Source organism: Helianthus annuus, chromosome 10 (genome assembly GCF_002127325.2).
Source record: "Helianthus annuus cultivar XRQ/B chromosome 10, HanXRQr2.0-SUNRISE, whole genome shotgun sequence".
NCBI classification, from domain to species: Eukaryota; Viridiplantae; Streptophyta; class Magnoliopsida; order Asterales; family Asteraceae; genus Helianthus; species Helianthus annuus.
Window position 1 is genome coordinate 96513688 of NC_035442.2, and position 18067 is coordinate 96531754.

Sequence of the window (18067 nt, forward strand, 5' to 3'; positions counted from 1 at the left end):
TATGCGGAAGTGTTCGTTAGGATTTTTATCCTTCTTGCTATGGAGATCGGCGCAAGGATTTGTTAGTTTCCTTTTGGCGCGTAGGTTTTAAACATAGTTTTCTTCCTAAGTTCTCCTTGTAGGACCAGTGCGCGCCGCGCAAGGTCTAAAGAGGACTTTTTGACGGGATTGTGCTATGGTCCCAAGTATTTGAAGCAAGGTTTTTGGGACCTTACCCCTTCAAATTGTTTTGTGATGTGCGTAAGTGTGTATATGTTTTAGGTATATATTTTAAGCCCTTTTTTCACTTTTTAGCCAAGTTTTAAACTTATAAAACACGATATTTACTAACACTAAACACACATATGGGCAAGTGAACCCATCGTGGACGTAGTATAGTGTTGGTAAGATACTGAGGTCGTCCAAGGACACAAGAGCTTTTAGTACCGGTTTATCCTCAACGTCTAATCAATAATGTTAGAAAAAAGGTTTTTAAACTAAGAAAATAAAACTAACTAAAATGATGAAAAATAAAATAAAAATAAAATAGATAGACAAGATGAATCACTTGGATCCGACTCGTGTGTAGTGTAACCTTTGATTATTTTCGCACTTTTGCACTTGTTTAAGAGATTATCTTAGTTATTGTAGTAGGCCCCTCTTTTGAAGGCGACGTTACCCTCAACCCAGTAGTTTGAGTCAGCAAGGATACAATCCTAAAGGGTCGGATTATTGAAAGATAATTAATTAAGTTATTAATGCATAATGTGGTAGGCCCCTCTTTTGAAGGCGACGTTACCCTCAGCTAAGTAGTCTGAGTCAGCAGGGATACAGTCCTAAGTAGCCGGGTTAAAGTTTTAATAGTAGTTTAACTTATGAGGGGATCAAAGAGTTTGGACCCCCGCCATCCAATACCTTTGGGTATTGAAGGAGGTCCTACTAAATTTGACCCAGGTCCTTTGCAGGATCTATACACTGAACAATGGCAAGAATCTTACCAAACCGTTCCCTTAACCTCGGACCAGGTAGCCAACATACCTCCATATAGACCGTGAAGATATGAATGGTGAAAATCTTTTATTTTATATAGACAGTAAAATAATGCTAAGACACCACAGACAAACGATAAGGAAGGATCACCTTCAACATAAGAAACTAGTAATTAAAGTCATTAATACAAAACCAATTAAAAAGTGCAAAAAATTAAAAAAAAAAGTATTACACTAAACACTTGTCTTCACCAAGTGATGTAAGAGACTTAGGCAAACATGGCCTTTGATTTTCAAGAACTCTCACGATCAATCTTGGATCTCGAGACGACTCACACACTCTATGATGGACAATGGATGATGGTGGTGGATGATGGTGTTGTGATGGTGGTGGGTGGTGGGTGAAGTGTGAGAGAAGTGGTGTGCCAAGGGATGAGTTGCAAGAGCTCCAAACACTCCTATTTATAAGCTAAACAGAAGCTCGGGCATGACCCCGTGTCCGCTGGGCACGGCCCCGTGTCCATCTGACTCTCTCTCTTCATTAATTGCAATTCACAATTTCAATAAATGCGCCTGCGGGAAGTTGACCACGCCCCCGTGTCCGATGGGCACGGCCCCGTGGTGGGCAACAGAAGCTTTTATAAGTTTGTCTTTTCTGCTGTCACTTGGGCACGGCCCCGTGCTCACTGAGCACGGGGCGTGTTCAGTCTTCTGTCTTCTTTGTTTTGCTTGGGAAGATGCTGTCGGGAGGTCGGGCATGCCACTTTTGTTCCTTTTCTTGTATTTATGTTAGATTTAGCCGTCTTTTTGCTTCTTTTGTTTATTTGAGCTCATTTAATCCTGAAAATACAAAAGGAAGACAAAAGCATACTTTTTCCAACATTAGTACTAAAAAAGGATTAGTTTTATGCCACAACTGATGTAATTTATATGTTGCATTTTGTGCACATCAAATACCCCCACACTTGAATCTTTGCTTGTCCTCAAGCAAAACTATTTATTATGTGGCTTACACACCCAAATGGAATGGTAGAAGAGAAGTTTTGGGCTTGTCATAGAGTGTCGGGATTTCCAAGATTCTTTAATTAAGTTTTATTTTTATTTATTTACAATCATATTCGTCATGATTTATTAAAAACGTTTCATAAGATAAATTCCTTATTAGGGCATAACATACCTTTTTAAAATTTCATTTATATACAAGTTCACATACCTCACGGGGAATCACTCAACACTCGGCCGAAGGTGTATTTTTAGTGAATCACTCGAGAAGCTTGCCAAGCAATCAATCCTCCTCCTTTTTAACTATATACCTTTGTAAATATCAAGAGGACTTTTTGGGTGAAGGGTTAGGCTTGGGCTAAAGGTGGGTGGTTGGGTTAGTGGTTAGTAAAAGGGCGAAAAGCGTAACAAATGTCGGTTTTTGAAAGACTTTTTATTTTTCACATTTTTATTTCATTTTGATGAACCATTTGTTTCAAACAAATTTATTTTTGATGGACTTGTTTGTTTATTTGGTTTCATCAAAATACTTTTTTTTAAAGTCATAAGAAAACCGAATGTTGTTACTAAAAGAAAGGGGTAAAATAAAAAGGTTTAGGTGGGTAAAAAAGGTGATTGTTTTGGATTAAGAAATGAAAATGTTTAGGCTCAAAGGAGTTAACTAGGGGGATTTTGGGTAGGTGGTAAAAAAATAATGGTGTAGAAAGAAAAAGGGTTAGTCCTAATGCCTCCATCATTTACTTACTTGGGTTTAAGTTGGTAAGGACCGGGAATGTATTGTCGTGGCAAGTTCTAGAGTCGTACGAACCAAACGGCTATTCACACAAGAAACGAAAAATGAGCATTTAGTGTAAAGATATGTATTTGTATGCTCGATAAAGGATCAAAACTCACTTTTGTGGGAAAGGGTTTTGTAACACCTCGAATTTTTGTGTCCAATAATGTGTTAACACGTGTCATTTGTTTACACGTGGCATTGATATTAAATAAAGGACTAATTTTGACAAACCTTGAAAGTATATAAATTCGAGGGTTATAAATGTCAACAAGGGTAAATATACTGTATAGTAACCCTAAATAATGCTTGAACCTTCAAACGAATAAATCATATATCGTACGGAAGCGAAACGCGGAAGAAAGTGAGAGATTACGAGCTACAGGGGTTAACTGTGTCAACATGTTTAATATTACCTCTGAGTGACCCTTTAACGTTCCCAAGGCTTCGTAACAGTATTATACGCTCACTAGAATATACTGTATAAATTCCGCGAAGTTCCGTCTTAAAACGAGAAAGTTATACTCAAATTCGTATGAGAAGGGTTAAAAGCGTCAACAGTGAAAGTTAAGGCTTTCCAAATAATTAATAAACTAACCGGGGACTTTATAATGCGGGTAAATAACACGAGGCCCCTATCGGTAAATAACCGAGGGCCAAACCGCAAAGTTACCCCTTCGAAACCGAAAGGTCAGGTAAATCATTACGAAAGATTTCGTTATTAATTACCGGATTCTGATAATCATTACAAAAGATTTTAAAAATCTGAAAAACAGACCTCTCGCGACCCGCGTGAAGGTTAGGCTTAAGTTGAGGCGGGCCGCGAGCCTCCTCTATTACGCGTCTGTTATTTGAATCCCAGGCGACCCGCATTAAAATGGCATGGAACTTCCATGCGGGTCGCGTAAAGTGCCCAGATGCAGAAACTTTGTAGTTTCTTGCCTTTTGAGCATTGTGAACGATCAAACCTCAATAAATGAGGCATGGGCACCCTACACTTGACCCATACACCTTAGGGACACCTGCCCATGATCCATGATCAAATGTAGGCTGAGTTGTGATGATCTTGAGGGCTTAGTTTCACTATAAATAGCCAAGTTTGGCTCATAACATTCACACAACACAAAACACACTATCTGATCATTCTAAGAAGCTCTCAAGCATCCCTCTGAGTTCTTAAGTCTTCCCTCAACTTCTGTAAGTGATCTAACCCTTTGTGGTTTCACATTTCCTTAGTAAATGGCTAAGAACCAAACCGTCGTAAATACGGTTTGACTTTAAAATAACTCAGTGATGGTTCAGTCTTATGACGAATCAAAAGTGGTTATAAGTTGGTATCAATGAGGGTAATAAACCTCTAAAAGGGTTCCCCCTGATCACCACTCTAACTATGTCAAATATCGAGTCAAACGTGCGGTTAAAAAGTCAACAGAAAGCTATTTTAGCGATTTATGCATAATCTGTAATGTATATGTTATGAAACCTGTTTTGACACTTATAAAACATGATATTAAGTATATAAACTTGTTTGCGCTCGTTTGAATCGATCATTTGTTATATTGACCCGGTTCGGAGCCGAATGTCGCAAAAGTTTGACTTTTACTTTGACTTCGGTTCTGACCCGTTTTAGTGAGGTATAGATATACCTTAGGACTCTCTTAGGACCAGGTTACATGATGGTATAAACCTCTGTGATCGGTTCATGAGTTATCCGAGTCTTTTGCGCATTTCCGTCATTCGCCTAAAAGTGGACCGTAACGGCCTTTTGAAATTAAAACGAGTATTCCGGACACGTGAACGGACCAGAACCTTGCTTATTAAATTATAAGCATGTCCTTAAAGTTTCACGTCAATCCGAGGTCTAGAATGAGAGTTATGCTAAATGGCGCATTTAAAGTAAACTTTAGTAATTAACGGCGCAATTAGCATAACACCCATCTAAACCAAGATTTCGTCACCAAAACTTTTACCCACTGTATTAAAATAATATTTTGGGAATTTTAAAGATTTTTAATAATTTTTACCTCGCTCATAACCTGCGGTTATGGCTACGGTTCGGTAAATACCGAATATGCCCTTTTCGGCCAAAACAAGAGTTCTACAAGGTCTTTTGACCCGATTCCAGTTGCTACTGGTTTTAAATAATAAATAAAGTATTTTAAGCTTTATAAGCTGTTCGGGAACTCAGATTTCCTGTAGAACTCGAGAAGCCCTTTTAAAGTCTTTAAAATGACCGAAAAACCCCTACGGGGCGTAATATTAACTTAAACTCGTTACGGGCATCACGGAAGGTATCCTACTGATACCACAACCTTTTTAAGGCATATTGACTTAGGAAATAAGCGTACGACTCTCATGGTTAACCGTTTCGCCTATTGCGCGCACGGTACAGCTTATGAAACTAGTTTTCGTAAATTAGCCGATACGGGTCAAATTATACTATTTGGACCCCAAAATCCAGAGTGTGAACCATAAACCCATATAAAACAAGTCTCTGAACTTGTTGGGTCAGAATCACACTCCATTCTCGGTTTACGCCTTTTCGCGCGATTAAACCATATCTATATATATCGGAACCAACCGGTCTAGGCTACGGCCATTATAACGACTCGTTAGGATTCTAAGAGGTTAATTAAAACCTTCGTTCCAGATTAGGAGCCCCAGTAAAAGCTATCGGTGATTTAATCCAAATTAAGGAAATATACTTGCAAAGGTAAATACTTTAACTTATTTCCCCTATATGGGCTTGGGTTACGGTATATTAATACCGCTTGATTGAGCATTATATTCTTCCATCGCTTAGGTGGTCAATTAAATAATATGATCGGCTCATTTAAACAGTTTTGTTTCTTAAAAGCCTTTGGGGGGTTTAATGACCGTTGTCCCGGATATCCTTGGCATCATTTTACGAAATGGCCACGACCATCGACATCCCGGTGTAGGCGTACACCCGGTATATATTGTCGACATTAAATTAAAAGACGTAGCCGTTGGTTTTTATACTACGGTTTTACGCAATGTGGTGTGTCTATAAATCTTTAACCCGGTACGACCCGGGCTACTGAACGCATAAAAGAACATGTAAAATGTTCACAAGATTTTATTATAATTTTCCCAAGTTATAAAAGAGTTTGTGCCTTGTGCATTCAAATCAATTTTAAATAAACATTTTGAAATGTGTCAGTTGAATGTATTTACCAGTGTAAACTGACGTATTTTCCCCAAAAAGATTAAATGCAGGTGCTATACGTAATGGGCTGGTATAGGCGTCCTAAGCATCGTACATAGTCTCGCAAACTCGATGCTGCATCTGAATGAACAATATTTATTACTTTTGATCCGCTGTGGATATATTCAACTTCTGTAATACATTTGATATTACGACCAGAGGTTGAAGTTTATATATTTATCTTTAAGCTTCCGCTGTGCATTATATAATTGTGTGGTTTGACTTTATTGTTGCCAACATCGTCACGGTAATCCCCCACCGGGCCCACCGGTGAGACACGTGGAAATCGGGGTGTGACAGGTTTTTATGTGATCAAGTATATATAATCAAATTTTAACTAAGCTTGTCATGCCGTTTCATAATTTTCTTATGTTGGTTCTTTTTATCATGACGCTATCGGTTGTAAACTTGTAAAAATATAACCTTGTTAGAACTTGAATTCCCAACTTAAACTTAGACAAGTAAAAAGAAAAATGAAAATTTTTGAAAAAATTTGGGGTGATTAGCGGTTCCAATAGAGTTTTGTGTAAGGCTTGTTATTAGGACTTGCAAGATTCAAGGTTTTAGCATCCCCCCCACACTTAAATTACACATTGTCCTCAATGTGTCCCAAAAATAAGTTTTTAGGTTGATTAAATGTGTAAAAGGGTGTTAAAAGCAAAATTTTATGTCACTGGCATCCTGGACACGGCCCCGTGGTGACCCGGCACGGCCCCGTGTTCAGGTGCCAGTGACAAAAATTAATAAAGAGAAATAGAAGCCTGGACACGGGGGCGTGTTCAATGAACACGGTCTGTGTCCAGTTACATGAACTAGGCGATTTTCTTCAGATTGTTCAGCACGGGGTCGTGTTGGGCGGACACGGCCCGTGCTGAACTTACTGTAATGAAGAATTTGTTGTCGGATGGCCCTGTTTTCGTGTTTGGGGTGATATTTCTCATTTCCCTTGTTATCCTTCACCATCCCGAGTGTGTTTTATTCCTGCAAATTAAAATTAAACTAAAAGATTAAAACTAAGGATAGTTCCGCGGAATGCCTCCATGGTGCGCCACGTTTATAAGGGTCCTTGGCTAGACCCAAAGTGAGGTTATATGTTTTTCGAGCAGGTTGTTTTGCATCCCATGTTGCACCGTCGGAGAGCATCATCCAAACTCGAATCAATAACCTTCATGTAATTGACCGGGTCATCGTCCTCTATTCTCTTTCCAACCCCAAACTTCACTTCCTTATCCCCATACTTCAAAGTGAGTGTTCCGTCATTCATGTCTACCACTGCTTGCACGGTGGCTAGAAATGGCCTCCCTAATATGAGGGGGACTTCGGTGTCTTCTTCCGTATCTGGTATGACAAAGTCGGCCGGGTAGAAGAAATTGTCGACTTTGACCAATAGATTTTCAGCGACACCTTGCGGGTATTTGACGGACCTGTCGGCAAGTTGTATACTCATCTTGGTAGGGCTCGTTTTTCCTAGGCCGAGCCGTTTGAACATTGATGCGGGCATGAGGTTAATGCTAGCCCCAAGGTCGGCTAGTGCATTACGAATGGGGGATTCCCCGATTGAGCAAGGAATTGTGAAACTTCCGGGATCAATCTTCTTTTGGGGGAGTTTGTTGAGTACGAGGGCGGAGCATTCTTCGCCTAGGTTAACTAATTGCAATGATTCAATTTTCCTTTTATGAGTGAGGAAGTCCCTCATGAATTTTGAGTATTTAGGCATTTGAGTTAGAACTTCGATAAAAGGAATGTTAACATGCAATTGTTTTAGTAGACTTTCGAATTTTGCGAATTGCTCATCGGTCTTTTGACGAATTAACCTTCCAGGGTACGGAACCGGAGGAGCCTTGGTAGGCTCTTGAAGTAAAGGAGAAGCCTTCTCTTGTTGGGGCGGTGTTGTGCTTTCCTCAGTAGGCGGTGGCGGAGCTACTGCGGGACCCACGGTATGGTTTCTTAATGTTATGAGATGAACTTGTGCTTTTGGGTTTGTTTCGGTATTACTTGGTAACGCGCCTTGTGGTCTCTTGGAGAAATTTTGAGCTAGTTGATTTATTTGTTTTTCAATGTTTTGTATACTAGCTTGTTGATTTCTGAAATTTGATTCCAATTGTTGAAATCGATCCGAGTTTTTCTTTTCAGTGTCGGAGATAAGGCGAGATATAGTATCTTCAAGCATTTCTCGTCCACTTTGTTGTTGAGGGAAACTTTGTGACTCATTTCTTGGTTTTTGAAAGTTTATTCGTTGGTTTAGGCTTTGTTGGTTACTACTATTGCCGGGTTCTCGCCAACCAAGGTTAGGGTGGTTACGCCATCCTTGGTTGTAGGTACCCGTTGGAGGACCCGACGGCCTAGGTCTATTATCAATGTAGTTTACCGATTCTGGTTGATCATCTGTTTCTTTCATACAACTCCAATTTTCATGTGGCCCACCACACCCTTCACAAGCCATAACCGAGACCGTTTTTGTCATTTCTAACTTTTTAATTTTTGAAGAAAGGGCCTCGATTTGGGCTTGTAAAGAAGTGCTTTCATCAACCTTATGGGCGCCCGGGGGCAATAGATTTATTGCCTCGGGGAGTGTGCCACTGAAAATTGTTTTGAGCAATTTCCTCGATTTGATTGTATATTTCATGTGGGCGACGATTACCTAAAAGTCCCCCGGAGCTAGAGTCCAGTGTTCGTCTCGTGTGTGGCAACAACCCATTATAGAAAGTGGATACTCGTTGCCATATCGCAAGACCGTGATGGGGACACTTTCGTAATAGCTCCTTGAACCTTTCCCAAGTTTCATATAAGGATTCCCCATCCTCCTGTGAATATGTATTAATTTCAGTCATTAATTTAGCCGTTTTAGCAGGAGGGAAATACTTATATAGAAACTTTTGGGCTAGTTCATCCCAGGTGTTTACCGAACCAACTGGGAGGGCGTTGAGCCAAGCTTTCGCTCGGTCTTTTAGTGAAAATGGAAACATTCGAAGGCGGATGGCGTCATTTGATGCTCCATTGATTCGAAAGGTATCACATATTTCCAAGAAATTAGTAATATGTAGATGGGGATCCTCGTCCGCAAGCCCATGGAAGGTTGCGGAGTTTTGAAGCATTTGAATCAAATGTGGCCGAAGTTCGAAGTTGTTAGCTTCAACATTCGGTGCATTGATAGCGGCGCCGAGATTACACACGGTGGGCCGTATGTAATCCATAAGGGTACGTTGATCCGCCATTGGAAGTGGGTCCCCCAAACTTTCTCTTGGTTTTTAGCTTTAAGTCTTTTTCTGAGAAAGCGTTCAGGTTCTTCTAGAGGTTCTTTTGTGTCTCTACTAGAACTGGAGCTCATACACTACGTAGAAGGTTCAGCTGTGGCGTCCGTTTCCAAGTCCTGCAATAAAAACAGAAAAGAATGTTGGTCAGAAAGTTCACCACGGCCCCGTGCTCAGTGAACACGGCCCGTGGTCGGAGATACAGTGATTTTTTTCCGGATCCCTGTTACTGGAAAGTTGGATCCAGCCCCGTGTTGCACCTACACGGCCCCGTGCTCAGCCCTCTGTAACTTCGGAAAATAAAAACTGCCAGTGACAATGCTAAGCACGGCCCGTGTCCGACTAGGCATGGCCCGTGCTGAGCCCTGCAGAAGCTGAAAAATTAAGAAAATCCTAAAAAAAATAAAAAGAAAATAGAAAAATTGATTAGGCTGTTGATTCCTAACTTTCTTAAAATCCTTGTGTCCCCGGCAACGGCGCTAAAAAAACTTGATGTGCGTAAGTGTGTATATGTTTTAGGTATATATTTTAAGCCCTTTTTACACTTTTTAGCCAAGTTTTAAATTTATAAAACACGATATTTACTAACACTAAACACACATATGGGCAAGTGCACCCCTCGTGGACGTAGTATAGTGTTGGTAAGATACCGAGGTCGTCCAAGGACACAAGAGCTTTTAGTACCGGTTTATCCTCAACGTCTAATCAATAATGTTAGAAAAAAAGGTTTTTAAACTAAGAAAATAAAACTAACTAAAATGCTGAAAAATAAAATAAAAATAAAACAGATAGACAAGATGAATCACTTGGATCCGACTCGTGTATAGTGTAACCTTTGATTATTTTCGCACTTTTGCACTTGTTTAAGAGATTATCTTAGTTATTGTAGTAGGCCCCTCTTTTGAAGGCGACGTTACCCTCAACCCAGTAGTTTGAGTCTGCAAGGATGCAATCCTAAAGGGTCGGATTATTGAAAGATAATTAATTAAGTTATTAATGCATAATGTGGTAGGCCCCTCTTTTGAAGGCGACGTTACCCTCGGCTAAGTAGTCTGAGTCAGCAGGGATACAGTCCTAAGTAGCCGGGTTAAAGTTTTAATAGTAGTTTAACTTATGAGGGGATCAAAGAGTTTGGACCCCCGCCATCCAATACCTTTGGGTATTGAAGGAGGTCCTACTAAATTTGACCCAGGTCCTTTGCAGGATCTATACACTGAACAATGGCAAGACTCTTACCAAACCGTTCCCTTAACCCCCGACCAGGTAGCCAACATACCTCCATATAGACCATGGAGATATGAATGGTGAAAATCTTTTATTTTATATAGACAGTAAAATAATGCCAAGACACCACGGACAAACGATAAGGAAGAATCACCTTCAACATAAGAAACTAGTAATTAAAGTCATTAATACAAAACCAATTAAAAAGTGCAAAAGATTAAAAATAAAAAGTATTACACTAAACACGTTTCTTCACCAAGTGATGTAAGAGACTTAGGCAAACATGGCCTTTGATTGTCAAGAACTCTTACGATCAATCTTGGATCCCGAGATGAGTCACACACTCTATGATGGACAATGGATGATGGTGGTGGATGATGCTGTTGTGATGGTGGTGGGTGGTGGGTGAAGTGTGAGAGAGGTGGTGTGCTAAGGGATGAGTTGCAAGAACTCCAAACACTCCTATTTATAGGCTGAACAGAAGCTCGGGCACGGCCCCGTTCTGCTGGGCACGGCCCCATGTCCATCTGACTCTCTCTCTTCATTAATTGCAATTCACAATTTCAATAAATGCGCCTGCAGGAAGTTGACCACGCCCCCGTGTCCGCTGGGCACGGCCCCGTGGTGGGCAACAGAAGCTTCTATGAGTTTGTCTTTTCTGCTGTCACTTGGGCACGGCCCCGTGCTCACTGAGCACGGGGCGTGTTCAGTCTTCTGTCTTCTTTGTTTTGCTTGGGAAGATGCTGTCGGGAGGTCGGGCATGCCACTTTTGTTCCTTTTCTTGTATTTATGTTAGATTTAGCCGTCTTTTTGCTTCTTTTGTTCATTTGAACTCATTTAATCCTGAAAATACAGAAGGAAGACAAAAGCATACTTTTTCCAACATTAGTACTAAAAAAGGATTAGTTTTATGCCACAATTGATGTAATTTATATGTTGCATTTTGTGCACATCATTTTGCGTACCGTGTATAAATCAAAACTTTAGCGTATGTTTAAAATCAAAAATTTTATCTTTGTTTTTGGCAACGGTTGGAGACCATATTCGAGTCTTAGGCGTTTTGTATGGATTCAAAGTCTTAATAATCTAAGTCCTAGAGGAAAGTGAGGTTAAAGCCTAGGTATTTCTACAGAAAACCTAATTCGCTGTAACCTATAGCTCTGATACCATTCTGTCACACCCCGAAATATCAGAGCATTGGCGTGACTGGACTGGTATCTTCATTGCACAGCGGAAGCAATATAAGCTAAGACTTCTAGAAAACGAACGCCCACTAAGTACTCGAATCTCCAATGGTTCTCCTATTCCAACCATGCCATAGTTTTGAAAATAACCTGAGAAAGAAACATGCGAAAAATCAACATAAAGTTGAGCGAGTTCATAGTTTGTTTGTAAAATATTTGAAATAAATCTTTCGAATAACCGGTTTTTAAAATTTGTTGTGAAAATACAGTAAAATCATTTTTCCTCGGCCTGTTATATGAAAACTGTGAGCTCCAAATAAACTTGTAAACATTTGTAAGTATTCCTTTGATAACCGGTATGAAAGCGTCTATGAACAGATCAATTAGTGTGTAGCTAAGACATTAATATGTGTGCAATGGTGCAGGAAGGCTCAAACCTAGCGGATTTTGTACCGGGCTTCCGGCTGGAAGACATAGTCACCACCTTCGGCCACTTCCGGCCCAGGGGTGGGGCTCGCAACACCCAAATAGATCTATCACTCACATCCCGTGGTCCTTATACAAGGATTAATGGTCTTAAGTGTGCGCCTACCTATACAGATGATCTAACAGTTCATTCCTTAGCTAACCATACCATTTGTAAACATTTGTAACATGTATTTCACCCCCGAAGTTATAAAACTGAAAACAGTTAAAAGAAAAGGGGGACATGAACTCACTGGGTTGTCTCGTTTTTCGTACGCAGACCAACCCAGTCCCGTTATTGTAATTAGGAAATTCCCGTCTCTAGTCATGAAAATCATGTACGTTTCGTAAATACGCGTGTGTTTTGTAAAACCGGTATGTTTAGTCCAAATCATTCGTAAACCATTTAAGTTCCTTGAAATCCATTCGCAACACAGTTTAGAGATGAGTTTTCGTTTATAGAAAAAAATTGTTTACTTTTGCAAAACTTGCATGTCTTTCCACCCCCGAAAACATTTATAAAAATGTAAAACCATAAAAAGTGGGGGTTATGAACTCACATGGATTGCCTTGTGCAAAGCTAGCTAAATACGACTTCGTGATGTCGTTTCCAAGATGTGACTCGCTAGCGTGTATTCTACAATATCCCTAACATGGAATATCTTATAAGTTTCTAAATAAACACAGTAACTAAACTACGTGTCACCGAGCTCTACCGAATCGTTAACCGAACGATTCGACGGTAAGTTGTTAACTTAACAAAATGATTAAGTTATGCTTTTTAAGTTTCGTTTAATGCCGTTAATAGTTACTAAGTTTTGGAAGTACTTAGTTTTCGATAAATTTAAAATATATAAATATTTACATAAAAATATATAAATATATCGATAAGATCGCTTTGTCGTCCTGAGAAGTCGTATGTGTATGTAAGAATATTCTTATGAAATTAATCACTACAAAGAAATGCCATTTAGTGACATACAAAAAGTGCCACAAAACAACAAAAAAGTGCCACTAAAAACACCTGTAGGAATGGGCGGCACACAAAAAAAGTGCCGCTAGAAGCGCTGACGCTAAAGCCTTTTAGTGTCACTTTCTCAATCTGCCGCACAAAGTATATAGGCTTTTAGTGGCACTGTTTTTTCTGCCACTACAAACTTTTGGACTTTTAGTGGCACATATTTTTTTTGCCACAAAAATCACATCAAATTATTTGTCATATTAATTTTTATTGATTACAATTATTATTTATTTACATTAAAAAATAAAATAGTAAAATGTAGAAATCATAATAATATAATCAATTCAATTAAAAAGTTCAATCAATCATCTTCCAAAGATTCCAAATGTTTGCAAAGAACTAACTAATAAGTGTCAACCTAAGTCTAAATATCGAACATACAAAACAAATATTTAAAAAGTGTTTGAACAAAATCTCAAAACTCTATTGCCTTCATGAATCTCTTTCACAATCTTCGTGCAAGTAAAATATTCATTGTGTTAACTCTTTCTTAGCGATCGTATTTCCCACTTCATAGTTGTTCCCCACACTTACTCCTTATTATCGCCGCATCAGCTAATTCACTATATTCAACCTGAAATTTCACAATTCATGTTCAAATGATTAGATCTCATAACCACAGCCATTAAAGATGTAAGAGCAATTACACTACAGGAAAACAGAGCTTAACAAACATAAACACAGTGAATGACGAGAATAGTAAGTAGTATGCAATAGTTATACTTTATACAAACCTAAAGCATTACCCAATGGTCTACTCAAAAAACCGGTGGGTTGAAAAACCAGTGGCTTTCCCAGCAAATCAACCTTGCGACTCCGAAATTCCCAACACTAAGCTCTTTCAATGTCGGTTACGTTGGCATGGCATGTGAAATGGCTTTATGTATTTTAGGAAACAAGTTAACATTTAAAAGACTTGAATGTAAACGTGCATAAAATCCAATAAAGCTCTCAATTGATCCGTTCTAGCAATATACATGTGACAAAAAGTTGATGACAGTTAGTGTAAAATGCATAAAAGTCAATGTAGTTCTCAGATTTTATACACCTAGCAGATTAAATCATAATCATATGAGAAGCAACTTGATTGATCTGAGATATTTTCTATCTATTAATAAAAAAAGTTTATTTCTTCTACATCTAGGTTCGAATCAGGTGTACGAAAGCCGTAAGGGTAACCGAATAACTCACCAGAGTCGCAGTCACCGCCTCTCCTGCCGGATTTGTAAAGTCAGACAAATCGGGACCTGCAGTGTCTAGTAGCAGGGTGTCCGAAGTTTTCATCTTGCTGTCACAACCCAAACTGGGTTGTTAAAAAAACATACCTGAAAAAAAAATAACAATCTTGTTATCATAGCATATTGAAAATTAAAAAAGATGGCCCTTCAAAATCTTTGCTTGTGTGATCAACCAAACATTATAAAGCCAAAGAAATGCACCAATTTCACATACCCTCCTGCTTCTGCACCTAAAGCAAGATGAATATACGCGCTTGACATTCTTCATTTTCCATGTATCTTTGTTTGGCCTTGTTATAACTGTAAACCTGGAATATGATATGTCAAGAAGTCGAACCGAGCCGAAACAATTCCTAGTCGCACCTGAACTGAGCCGAATGCCTGACGAGCCCTGATTACACAACTTATCTTGCATGTGTTCAAGGGGTCTGGCCTTGCCTTTTGTGTGTTCGCCTTTAACTACATAGGCAACAACACAGCAAATCAACCAATGCTAACTCAAACACCCGAAAAAAATCAAGTAGCATAGATCAAAACAAGCTTAGCATAATATACACAAAATGCATTAATTAAAAACTTCGGGTGTGGGTGTTTATACCTCCCCTCGTGTTTGGTTAGATAGCTTGACCCGCTTGACGGACCCTCATTGTTCACCTATACCCCCCATAGTTTATTTCACAAATCAAACTCCCCAATACCCAATACCCAAAATCCTAATTTCTGGACTACCTTAAATCTTTATTATGTGTGTGTAGATATCGATTCCAGTCAAAGAGGAAAAGAAAACAAAATTCAGTTGAATCTAATACGTGCAGAGTTCCAAGCATCAGTTTAAACTAGGGTTTAAACAAATCACTAAAAATAAAGGATGCAAGTACAAGGATTCAGTTACCTGTTGTTTAACACCAATAGACTTGAAAAGCTGCAGATGCCTTAATGGGAGTTCCACTAACTCACAGATTTGCGCCATCTGTTTTCACACACCACCAACGCCATCATAACCGATCTCGTCTAACCGGTCCTCATCTTCCCTTCTCACCGGCTCACCCTCACAGAATATGTCGGTATCCGGTGCAACCACACAGTACTCAGCAGGATCAGTCTTGATAACATTAAACTCGACGCTTCTCATTCCTCCCCTTACCAAAAAGTAGTCACCCTTTCTCACCGGGCGGTATGCTTCAAGAAAGTACGCTGCAAAATCAAACAAACAAACCGACCGTCAGAACATAAACGATAAATGGATATATATAAATGGCATCAGAACATGCTTATAAACTAAACATACGTTTCAAGTAAGCATCAAACAGATTCCCAATAACTCCTTCAATGGAATCGTCATTCGGAAGGATGTGAACTGAACGCGCTTCCAATACTTAACATCAGCAATGCACCGAAACCACATCGCCGAGCCTAACCCTCAAATTTGACCTGACGACCTTATTCATCCTAATCTTTGGTTCTTCACAGGTGTCATCAGCAAGTGCAATACAAATTGTATCTCTCCTTTTCTTGCCCTGCATTCAAACCATATATTTTTTTCTTTAAAATCTTGATTTTTACAAAACATGCAAAATATCCAAACAGATTCCTAACCCATCAACAAGATCAGATTTTTTTACAAACCCACAAATTTCTTTTTAAAATCTATCACTAACATCAAAATTACTCATCAATCAACCAATTAAAACCTAGGGTACATAAGGCGCGCGCCTTAGGCCAAAAAGCCCACAAAAAAACATCAAAAAATGCGCTTTTTGGTCGCTTCCTGTAATTACACAAGGCGAGAAGCAAAAAAGCCCCAGGCCCTGCGCCTTGCGCATAGGGCGCGCTTTTTAAAACCAAGATGGAAACAATAGAGTTATCATCTCAACAACGAGTCTATTTGGCGCCTTTTTTCGCTCAAGAATCGCGGTACTGAAACCTTCTTCCCACCCTTACTGTACATAGCAACAACAAGATGAACAGAGCATTCTATTGTTTAACTCAGTGGGTCAATAAGCAGGAGAATATATATATATATATAACTTGTAAAGATCACAAATTTATTAAATTCTAAGTTAAGTAAACACCAAATAACATCCATTGGTAAATTTCATGATCATGGTTCACAAATCAAATGTGAAATTCATCCAGTTCAAGAAATTAAAATTTTCATGTTTTACAATACATTATTTATTCCTAACTAGGGTTCCATAAAAGTCATACGGTTAATGGTTGTATCTATATGAGTCAAAAACTAACAACAAATTGAAAATGTATATAAAGTATTATGAAGCTTGTTATAGAAAAGTAATGACATTTACCTGGTCTTGGTCGGAGCACAGGCCGGATAAGGTGTCCATTGAGGTCATCGGAGTCCGGTGGAGCAGAGGATGTGACGACATCTCTAGGGTTTGCCAACACAGATGACCTAGCGTACCTACACTACAGTGCACCTCAAAACAGAAATTGCACACAAATCCATCAACAATTAGAAAGAAAACAAGGAGCGCATCAATTAAAATTAGAGATTTATGATTGATTATCTACCAAATTGATGTCGGGATTTAAACAGGAGCACAATCATCTTTGGTCGGTGCAGTCGTGAAACTGGTCGTATTCAAACAGAGTGAACACAATGGACGAGATTTTAGAGAGAGAAAAATTAGAGTGGGGGAAATTGATTTTCTTGGTGAGATTGAGAGGGAAATTGATGAGAGGTTAGGGGAATGAGCGGGAATATGAGAGCATTCACATCCTAATCATCAAATTATGTGAGGAGGGGTTTTTATATTATAAAGGGTATAAAAAGTGGTTGTGAGTAGAGGAGAGAGAAAATGTTACTGTTCATCTGTATATTTGGGGGGACACTGTTCACCCGTTATAATTTTTTAATATATTTTGAAAGTAGTTGTGAGTGGAAGTGAGAGAAAAAGGTAATGATAATATTATTTAATTGAAAGGAGAGAGAAAAAGTATTTGTTTTTAGTGGAAATATATTGATATAGGAGTTGTTTTTTAGTGGAATGTATGTATAATTTGATGGATTGGATGTGAATGCTCTGAAATGATTTTGGGAGGGAAATTGATTTTTGGTGAGAGAGAAGAAGAAAGTTTTAAGTAAATTTTTAGGTTTTAAAGAGGGAAATGATGAAATTTTTAAACAAGTTGTTCAAAAAATTTTGTGGCACACGCAAAGTGCCATTAAAATATATAGAAAATTTTGGTGGCATATGCAAAATGCCACTAAAAGCCTTGATTAGTGACATAAAAGTTAAATGCCACTGAATGTATGTGTTAAATACTTAAAGTGCCATCAAAAACAAAAATTAGTGGCACAAAACCTATATGCCATTAAAAATGTGTGCCATTAAATGGCTTTTTTTGTAGTGAATATATTGTAGACTAGTATGATGTATTGCGTGTTGTAGATGTTTGTCAGAGTATACGTTTATGCCCTTTAGGGATTTGTAATAAATATAAAAAGTTATTTTATTTTATAGAATTTCGAATCGTGCTCGTTTAAAATAAATATAGTTGTTATATTTTTTTATAAAAGAATCGTCGATCTTTTAGCGTTTGAAAATATATAACACCGGTATGTTTAGTTTATAACGTTTTTGAGTCGTGATGTTTGAAATAAATATAAGATAATAGTTATATTTATTTTATAAAAGGTTTTTCGAGCTTTCAGTGTTTAAACTAAACATAGAAAGAAATGTCCGACT

General features: G+C 38.6%; 1 long non-coding RNA gene and 1 other non-coding gene across 6 annotated transcripts; one reads left to right on the plus strand and one right to left on the minus strand.

The window, feature by feature from the left end:
- Nucleotides 1-8704: 8704 nt before the first annotated feature.
- On the plus strand, nucleotides 8705-8811 carry LOC118483431. The gene has a single exon (XR_004870719.1). It is a non-coding gene; the product is annotated as a small nucleolar RNA R71 (small nucleolar RNA).
- A 4573-nt stretch (nucleotides 8812-13384) lies between these two features.
- LOC110885443 lies at nucleotides 13385-17081 on the minus strand. 5 transcript variants are annotated; one of them, XR_004868801.1, is made up of 8 exons: nucleotides 16890-17081; nucleotides 16664-16784; nucleotides 15646-15874; nucleotides 15250-15551; nucleotides 14572-14816; nucleotides 14311-14444; nucleotides 13866-14084; nucleotides 13385-13693 (listed from the first exon to the last, which is right to left on the minus strand). It is a non-coding gene; the product is annotated as an uncharacterized LOC110885443 (long non-coding RNA). The 5 variants fall into 5 exon arrangements; XR_004868802.1 differs by having other exon boundaries at nucleotides 16664-16795; XR_004868800.1 differs by having other exon boundaries at nucleotides 16664-17081.
- Nucleotides 17082-18067: the final 986 nt, after the last annotated feature.